The following is a 10,932-nucleotide window of genomic DNA, read 5'->3' as shown; positions in this document are numbered from 1 at the left end:
GAAAGATTTCTTAGGAATTTTTGCATGGAATGGGTGTTTCCTAACACTATCAGTGATTTGTTCCATTCTTGGAGTTATCATTGGTCTAACCCCACTTTGAGATCTTTGTGGCAGCTATCTCTCCCTCACATCCTATTGGGGATCTGGAAAGAAAGGAACAATCGCATCTTCAGGGACACTTCTCTCACCCAAGCTGTTGTTTTCAAGAAAATTCAAAGGGCTACTATGGAGAACATTGGGATCATTGGGGATCCTTGCAATTCTTCCAACCCCTTGGAAACTCATATTTTCAACTCCTATAATCTAAAGAGTGCTGGTAGTACGGATCCCAAACAAAACAAGAGACTAGAAGCCAGATGGCACACTCCCCCTCATGGTTGGCTCAAAATCAACTTTGACTAAGCTGACAAAGGCAATCGTGGCCCAACGGGATGTGGTGCAATTGTCCGAGATGGAAATGGCAATTGTAAGGAAATGATTATTGTTCCTATAGGTTGCCAAACTAACCACATGGCGGAAGCTATGGCTTGTCTCCAAGGCATTCTCCTAGCTAAAAGATGGAATTGTCCCTATTTATGGATTGAGGGGGATTCTAATAACATCATCAAGTGCCTAAAAGGAACTTCTAAGCCTTCATGGACTATCAACAACATAATAAAGGCTGCTAGAGATCTCATCAACACTTTCGAGAAATGATTTATTTCCCACATTTATCATGAAGCTAATGGTCCAGCTGACTGGGCAGCCAACGTGGCAGTCAATCATAACAATATGGTTACCTGGAAGGGTGAAGGGGGTCTCCTCAATGATGTCAAATTGATCATATTCATGGATTGATACAATAGTACCCCAAAGATCATAAATGGACAAAATAATGATTAAATGGATTAATAGGAGGGATATGAGTAATTATAATAATTTCAGTACCACTTATTATAAGACAAAAGCCAACTTTTCCCATGCTTTCTGGGTATATGTGGTCACTTTGAGAAATTTCTTGCCTATAGCTCTCTGCAACTCTCGACCTTCTATTTTGAAAAGTGAAAAATGGGAGGAAATAGATGCCACTATGAAACCAACAACTGTAAGGAGTGGAAACAAAATGAGGTAATTTGGAACATCTTGCAGAAGGGTGGGTTTATGAAGCTTATGGAGAGGCTCCATGGGAGGGATGCCACAATCACTAACTTTTTCTGCAAAAATTGGAGGAAGGGCACCCTGAAGATGGGAGATCAAACAATCTCCATTGATGAAGACCTCGTCGCTTAAGTCACGGTCTTCGTAGGGAAGGAAGCAATTACTACAGAGACAAAAAATTGAGCAAGGAGGCTATTGACCGATACCCTAAATTGGCAAAGGAGAAGAAGTGTCTGGTTAAGCTAAGTAAAACCTATTACCTGCCTAGGGCATTTGTTAAGCCATGGAGGGAGGTTTTGTTTGCTATTATGCATTATATTACCTTGGATGGCAGATTCACAAAAGTGTATGGCTATCATTTTGTATTGCTTAATCATTTCAGGTATGATGAAAAAGTTATTATTCTATATTTCCTATTGTGTTCAATGAATTCTACCATTAAAGCCCATAGAGAGAACCCTAAGGGTGATGCAACCATGCATCAAGGTCTTATGGTGTTAACTTATGACCATCTTAAAGCCAAGCAAATTGCCTCTCCCCAGCCTTCTATCTCTAAGTCTGAGGAGGAAGGGTCAGATTCTGGTTTTCCTATGGGTGAGGAGTCTAAAATTGATTCAATGAGTGAGTTAGAGGAGAGTCTGGATGACTCTGAAGTTGAAATTGGTAAGAAAAGAAAACAAGTGAGTATTAGGCCCTCCTCCTTGAAGGGTAAGAAAAAATCTAAAGAAAAGGTTTTCTAGATCCGCTCCTCCTCCTCCTCGGAGGTCTCTAAGGATTCTGAGAAGGCTGAGCCCCAGTCTCCTCGAAAAAAGAAAACTAAAACTTTCATTTCAGATAAGGAACAAACAGAAGAAGCAGAAAGATAATGATATGGAGCTGGAGGAAAAAGTGTAGAGAAAGGATCCCGACGTCAACTAGAAATTGGAGGAGATCACAGGGGAAGGTTTTGAATGGTTTTCATACCCCTTTGGGTGAAAAGACACCCCCCTTTTAAATAAAAATAATTCCAAATCCCGAAATTGCCTTAGTTTATGTAATTAATTGTCACTTTACAAGTTGTTTAGGCATATTAGAGGTATTTTAAGGCTATTTTATGGGAATATAATGGATAAATGGTCTTTAAATGATGTAAATACCCCCTTTGGTGCTTCACACTCCATTTTTTATGCCCATTATTGTGTTTATGTTATGGTTTCATATTGTGCAACAAATATAAAATATATTACTTGTACCTATTCAATATATATATATATTTAGAATTTTTCTTGCTCCTTTTCTTGGAATTTGGAATTCTAAAAATTGCAAATTTTAGGGTTCCAACAGTGGCTTTGTCTGGGGATGGATGCCCCTTGTGGGCAAAGCAAGAATTCAGATCTTTGGTAGAGCAGACCATGTGCCTAATTCATTGACCTGTTTTGGTGGCCTCAAGCCCAAAAACTGAACACCAATTCTTTCCTCTATCAAACATCCGATTCTCATCATGAAGTAGTATAAAAACTTTGAAATTAGTGATATCACCTGATTGGCAATTCCTGTCATAAGATGCATTATCCATCCATATTTTATAAGAATTCTTTATTTCACCTAGATTACCATTATCCCCTATTCCATAGGAAATGATATTTATACTTTTACAAAAGTTTGCTTCTTGTGGCATCCGCATATTCTTCATCTCTATTTTATTGGAATGTTGCATATTATCTAACTGGTACTTCTTTTCACCTTTTCTTTTAACTCTATGTGATGTACCTTCCTTTTGTAACTCTCTTACTTTTGTGGTCCTTTTATCACGTGACTTAGTCATATTATTACCCATGTTGTCTTCACACATGTTTGTATTGTCCATACTGTCTGAAATTTTTTATTCATCATATAAAGGATTTGAGAATACATGAAAATCCTTTTCACACATACCATGGCAGTAGGGAATATGATTTTCCTCTATCACTTCATCACATAAGGGGTTTGAAAATATTTGAAATTCATTTTCAAATTTGCATACCTCCTCTTTATCAATTGTATCATCAAGGTACTCAGGTATGGATTCACTCTCCTCATGACTGGTACAATATTCTTCATCAATGTTAGCAACAATTTCTTCAAGTTCTGACTTGTACTCAGAAACATCATCAATTGCTTCTTCATCAGATGGGACTTCCAAAGGGATAACTGATTCTTCTATATAATCATCTTCATTTGCATCTCTTATGTTGATGTTACTCGTCTCACGCAAATCATGTATTTTTTATTCAATTCTTCAAGAATTGAACATGCTGATTCCAAACTCTCAGACCCACATTCTCTCACGATCAATTCCTCCAGTATAACTAAATTAAGTTGTGTATTATCAAGCATTTGGAAATAAGTCACCATTATTCTTCCAATCAATTTTTCTATAGATTCACCTTCCTTTCTTCTTATGTTGTAGATTGCATTGCCGCAATCATAATCCGATTGAATTTGATTTTGGTATGGATAACCAATTGAAGGGCTAGCGACTGAAGTGTTGTCCTCGATTACACCGTAGAATTCTTCCATGAACCACCACTCAAGTTCTTCCCATGATGAGATACTCTGTGGGGGTAACAAGCTGAATGACTGCTCTGCAACATCCTCCAATGTTAGCACAAACCATTTCATGATCGTTTCTTCTGAGTAGATTCTGAAGGTCTCAATAAACCAATAAAATGATTTTAGATGCCCAATTGGTGATTCTCTTTCATCTCCATGGAACCTCGGCATATAGATCTTCAACTCATAGGGAAATGCATTTGGGTACTCAGGGATGTTACCGAAATCCAATGGCTTAAATCTTCTTGGAATATTCCTGTCTCTTTGTGGTTGTGGTTTCCACTGTGCATATTTCTTTTCTGAAGATGCTTCTTCATAAAAATATGGATATTGAAACATACTGAATGCTACTGATCTTTTTCATTTAATTTTCCTTTTTACAGAGTCCCCACCTCTTTCATATAGGACATATGTTATTTATTTCTTTTGAGTTCTCTCCCACAACAGAGTCTTAATAATTCTTCCCCAGCAGAGTCACCAATCTGTTGGGTCTCAAATCAACAGATTAGATAGGTTCTAAGGAAATGCCAACTCCTATGATCAAACCCTCCAATTGACTTGGCCAACTTATAGAGTGAACCTATTTGGTTACTAACTCTCTCACTTTAGGCTCTGCAAGACCTAGGCGGGTATACCTACTCACTAGTTGTTCCTTCAACTGATGCTTTTTATAGCAGATTTAGTGTCTTAATTTGATATCTCCTAGTCTCAGAATGGCATAAGTTTCTTAAACAAACTGATTTCAGATGTGTGTATTGATCTATGTATCTTACAAAAGTATATATGTTACACTTTGGCTAAATTACTACTATACCTACTCTACTAATCCTAATGCTTAAAAGTAAAGGGTAACTGGTATGGTTAAAGGGTTTGTTTACAAATGATCAGTGCCTTTCCTCTTATTTGGGCTACAGAGTCTTATATTTCTTCAGGACTTATTGTGTAAACTTATGAGACAATTTTTAAACCCACCACCTCTCGATGAGTCTATCAGTTACTATTTCTTATGAGCTCTACTTCAATGTCTATATTGTAAACTGCTTGAATGAATTTAACCCTAACTTTTAAGAGACCATCCAAGGAAGAAATACAGGGAACAATTACAATTCGCGGGTAAATATTTTTGATCCAAATCTACAATATGAAACACAAAATTTTACTGGAAGAACACGAATAACCTTATCCACTTTTAGATAATATCATAAGCAACTGCCTTTTAAAAATATGTTAACTCTCAACACATATGAGAAAGAAAATGCAACTGGTTATTTTTGATAAAAAGTTTAAAAGTACAAAATTGCCTCCACGTCTTGTCTCTCTTCTCTCTTTCTCTTTTCTCTCTTTTTATTTTACATCACACATATATATGTGTTTGAATGGTTTTCATACCCCTTTGGGTGAAAAGACACCCCCCTTTTAAATAAAAATAATTCCAAATCCCGAAATTGCCTTAGTTTATGTAATTAATTGTCACTTTACAAGTTGTTTAGGCATATTAGAGGTATTTTAAGGCTATTTTATAGGTATATAATGGATAAATGGTCTTTAAATGATGTAAATACCCCCTTTGGTGCTTCACAGTCCATTTTTTATGCCCATTATTGTGTTTATGTTATGGTTTCATGTTGTGCAACAAATATAAAATATATTACTTGTACCTATTCAATATATATATATATTTAGAATTTTTCTTGCTCCTTGTCTTGGAATTTGGAATTCTAAAAATTGCAAATTTTAGGGTTCCAACAGTGGCTCTGTCTGGGGATGGATGCCCCTTGTGGGCATAGCAAGAATTCAGATCTTTGGTAGAGTAGACCATGTGCCTAATTCATTGACCTGTTTTGGTGGCCTCAAGCCCAAAAACTGAACACCAATTCTTTCTTCTATCAAACATCCGATTCTCATCATGAAGTAGTATAAAAATTTTGAAATTAGTGATATCACCTGATTGGCAATTCCTGTCATAAGATGCATTATCCATCCTTATTTTATAAGAATTCTTTATTTCACCTAGATTACCATTATCCCCTATTCCATAGGAAATGATATTTATACTTTTACAAAAGTTTGCTTCTTGTGGCATCCGCATATTCTTCATCTCTATTTTATTGGAATGTTGCATATTATCTAACTGGTACTTCTTTTCACCTTTTATTTTATCTCTATGTGATGTACCTTCCTTTTGTAACTCTCTTACTTTTGTGGTCCTTTTATCACGTGACCTAGTCATATTATTACCCATGTTGTCTTCACACATGTTTGTATTGTCCATACTGTCTGAAATTTTTTCTTCATCATATAAAGGATTTGAGAATACATGAAAATCCTTTTCACACATACCATGGCAGTAGGGAATATGATTTTCCTCTATCACTTCATCACATAATGGGTTTGAAAATATTTGAAAGTCATTTTCAAATTTGCATACCTCCTCTTTATCAATTGTATCATCAAGGTACTCAGGTATGGATTCACTCTCCTCATGACTGGTACAATATTCTTCATCAATGTTAGCAACAATTTCTTCAAGTTCTGACTTGTACTCAGAAACATCATCAATTGCTTCTTCATCAGATGGGACTTCCAAAGGGATAACTGATTCTTCTATATAATCATCTTCATTTGCATCTCTTATGTTGATGTTACTCATCTCACGCAAATCATGTATTTTTTTATTCAATTCTTCAAGAATTGAACATGCTGATTCCAAACTGTCAGACCCACATTCTCTCACGATCAATTCCTCCAGTATAACTAAATTAAGTTGTGTATTATCAAGCATTTGGAAATAAGTCACCATTATTCTTCCAATCAATTTTTCTATAGATTCACCTTCCTTTCTTCTTATGTTGTAGATTGCATTGCCGCAATCATAATCCGATTGAATTTGATTTTGGTATGGATAACCAATTGAAGGGCTAGCGACTGAAGTGTTGTCCTCGATTACACCGTAAAATTCTTCCGTGAACCACCACTCAAGTTCTTCCCATGATGAGATACTCTGTGGGGTCAACAAGCTGAATGACTGCTCTGCAACATCCTCCAATGTTAGCACAAACCATTTCATGATCGTTTCTTCTGAGTAGATTCTGAAGGTCTCAATAAACCAATAAAATGATTTTAGATGCCCAATTGGTGATTCTCTTTCATCTCCATGGAACCTCGGCATATAGATCTTCAACTCATAGGGAAATGCATTTGGGTACTCAGGGATGTTACCGAAATCCAATGGCTTAAATCTTCTTGGAATATTCCTGTCTCTTTGTGGTTGTGGTTTCCACTGTGCATATTTCTTTTCTGAAGATGCTTCTTCATAAAAATATGGATATTGAAACATACTGAATGCTACTGATCTTTTTCATTTAATTTTCCTTTTTACAAAGTCCCCACCTCTTTCATAGAGGACATAAGTTATTTATTTCTTTTGAGTTCTCTCCCACAACAGAGTCTTAATAATTCTTCACCAGCAGAGTCGCGAAATCTGTTGGGTCTCAAATCAACAGATTAGATAGGTTCTAAGGAAATGCAACCTCCTATGATCAAACCCTCCAATTGACTTGGCCAACTTATAGAGTGAACCTATTTGGTTACTAACTCTCTCACTTTAGGCTCTGCAAGACCTAGGCGGGTATACCTACTCACTAGTTGTTCCTTCAACTGATGCTTTTTATAGCAGATTTAGTGTCTTAATTTGATATCTCCTAGTCTCAGAATGGCATAAGTTTCTTAAACAGACTGATTTCAGATGTGTGTATTGATCTATGTATCTTACAAAAGTATATATGTTACACTTTGGCTAAATTACTACTATACCTACTCTACTAATCCTAATGCTTAAAAGTAAAGGGTAACTGGTATGGTTAAAGGGTTTGTTTACAAATGATCAGTGCCTTTCCTCTTATTTGGGCTACAGAGTCTTATATTTCTTCAGGACTTATTGTGTAAACTTATGAGACAATTTTTAAACCCACCACCTCTCGATGAGTCTATCAGTTACTGTTTCTTATGAGCTCTACTTCAATGTCTATATTGTAAACTGCTTGAATGAATTTAACCCTAACTTTTAAGAGACCATCCAAGGAAGAAATATAGGGAACAATTACAATTCGCGGGTAAATATTTTTGATCCAAATCTACAATATGAAACACAAAATTTTACTGGAAGAGCATGAATAACCTTATCCACTTTTAGATAATATCATAAGCAACTGCCTTTTAAAAATATGTTAACTCTCAACACATATGAGAAAGAAAATGCAACTGGTTATTTTTGATAAAAAGTTTAAAAGTACAAAATTGCCTCCACGTCTTGTCTCTCTTCTCTCTTTCTCTTTTCTCTCTTTTTATTTTACATCACACATATATATGTGTTTGAATGGTTTTCATACCCCTTTGGGTGAAAAGACACCCCCCTTTTAAATAAAAATAATTCCAAATCCCGAAATTGCCTTAGTTTATGTAATTAATTGTCACTTTACAAGTTGTTTAGGCATATTAGAGGTATTTTAAGGCTATTTTATAGGTATATAATGGATAAATGGTCTTTAAATGATGTAAATACCCCCTTTGGTGCTTCACAGTCCATTTTTTATGCCCATTATTGTGTTTATGTTATGGTTTCATATTGTGCAACAAATATAAAATATATTACTTGTACCTATTCAATATATATATATATATATTTAGAATTTTTCTTGCTCCTTGTCTTGGAATTTGGAATTCTAAAAATTGCAAATTTTAGGGTTCCAACAGTGGCTCTGTCTGGGGATGGATGCCCCTTGTGGGCATAGCAAGAATTCAGATCTTTGGTAGAGTAGACCATGTGCCTAATTCATTGACCTGTTTTGGTGGCCTCAAGCCCAAAAACTGAACACCAATTCTTTCCTCTATCAAACATCCGATTCTCATCATGAAGTAGTATAAAAATTTTGAAATTAGTGATATCACCTGATTGGCAATTCCTGTCATAAGATGCATTATCCATCCTTATTTTATAAGAATTTTTTATTTCACCTAGATTACCATTATCCCCAATTCCATATAAAATGATATTTATACTTTTACAAAAGTTTGCTTCTTGTGGCATCCGCATATTCTTCATCTCTATTTTATTGGAATGTTGCATATTATCTAACTGGTACTTCTTTTCACCTTTTATTTTATCTCTATGTGATGTACCTTCCTTTTGTAACTCTCTTACTTTTGTGGTCCTTTTATCATGTGACCTAGTCATATTATTACCCATGTTGTCTTCACACATGTTTGTATTGTCCATACTGTCTGAAATTTTTTATTCATCATATAAAGGATTTGAGAATACATGAAAATCCTTTTCACACATACCATGGCAGTAGGGAATATGATTTTCCTCTATCACTTCATCACATAAGGGGTTTGAAAATATTTGAAAGTCATTTTCAAATTTGCATACCTCCTCTTTATCAATTGTATCATCAAGGTACTCAGGTATGGATTCACTCTCCTCATGACTGGTACAATATTCTTCATCAATGTTAGCAACAATTTCTTCAAGTTCTGACTTGTACTCAGAAACATCATCAATTGCTTCTTCATCAGATGGGACTTCCAAAGGGATAACTGATTCTTCTATATAATCATCTTCATTTGCATCTCTTATGTTGATGTTACTCATCTCACGCAAATCATGTATTTTTTTATTCAATTCTTCAAGAATTGAACATGCTGATTCCAAACTGTTAGACCCACATTCTCTCACGATCAATTCCTCCAGTATAACTAAATTAAGTTGTGTATTATCAAGCATTTGGAAATAAGTCACCATTATTCTTCCAATCAATTTTTCTATAGATTCACCTTCCTTTCTTCTTATGTTGTAGATTGCATTGCCGCAATCATAATCCGATTGAATCTGATTTTGGTATGGATAACCAATTGAAGGGCTAGCGACTGAAGTGTTGTCCTCGATTACACCGTAAAATTCTTCCGTGAATCACCACTCAAGTTCTTCCCATGATGAGATACTCTGTGGGGTCAACAAGCTGAATGACTGCTCTGCAACATCCTCCAATGTTAGCACAAACCATTTCATGATCGTTTCTTCTGAGTAGATTCTGAAGGTCTCAATAAACCAATAAAATGATTTTAGATGCCCAATTGGTGATTCTCTTTCATCTCCATGGAACCTCGGCATATAGATCTTCAACTCATAGGGAAATGCATTTGGGTACTCAGGGATGTTACCGAAATCCAATGGCTTAAATCTTCTTGGAATATTCCTGTCTCTTTGTGGTTGTGGTTTCCACTGTGCATATTTCTTTTCTGAAGATGCTTCTTCATAAAAATATGGATATTGAAACATACTGAATGCTACTGATCTTTTTCATTTGATTTTCCTTTTTACAGAGTCCCCACCTCTTTCATAGAGGACATAAGTTATTTATTTCTTTTGAGTTCTCTCCCACAATAGAGTCTTAATAATTCTTCACCAGCAGAGTCGCGAAATCTGTTGGGTCTCAAATCAACAGATTAGATAGGTTCTAAGGAAATGCAACCTCCTATGATCAAACCCTCCAACTGACTTGGCCAACTTATAGAGTGAACCTATTTGGTTACTAACTCTCTCACTTTAGGCTCTGCAAGACCTAGGCGGGTATACCTACTCACTAGTTGTTCCTTCAACTGATGCTTTTTATAGCAGATTTAGTGTCTTAATTTGATATCTCCTAGTCTCAGAATGGCATAAGTTTCTTAAACAGACTGATTTCAGATGTGTGTATTGATCTATGTATCTTACAAAAGTATATATGTTACACTTTGGCTAAATTACTACTATACCTACTCTACTAATCCTAATGCTTAAAAGTAAAGGGTAACTGGTATGGTTAAAGGGTTTGTTTACAAATGATCAATGCCTTTCCTCTTATTTGGGCTACAGAGTCTTATATTTCTTCAAGACTTATTGTGTAAACTTATGAGACAATTTTTAAACCCACCACCTCTCGATGAGTCTATCAGTTACTGTTTCTTATGAGCTCTACTTCAATGTCTATATTGTAAACTGCTTGAATGAATTTAACCCTAACTTTTAAGAGACCATCCAAGGAAGAAATACAGGGAACAATTACAATTCACGGGTAAATCTTTTTGATCCAAATCTACAATATGAAACACAAAATTTTACTGGAAGAACACGAATAACCTTATCCACTTTTAGATAATATCATAAGCAAATGCCTTTTAAAA

The sequence above is a fragment of the Cryptomeria japonica genome, chromosome 7, assembly GCF_030272615.1.
Source record: "Cryptomeria japonica chromosome 7, Sugi_1.0, whole genome shotgun sequence".
NCBI lineage: Eukaryota > Viridiplantae > Streptophyta > Pinopsida > Cupressales > Cupressaceae > Cryptomeria > Cryptomeria japonica.
The sequence above is the reverse complement of the archived record's forward strand: the minus strand, read 5'-3'. Positions refer to the sequence as shown.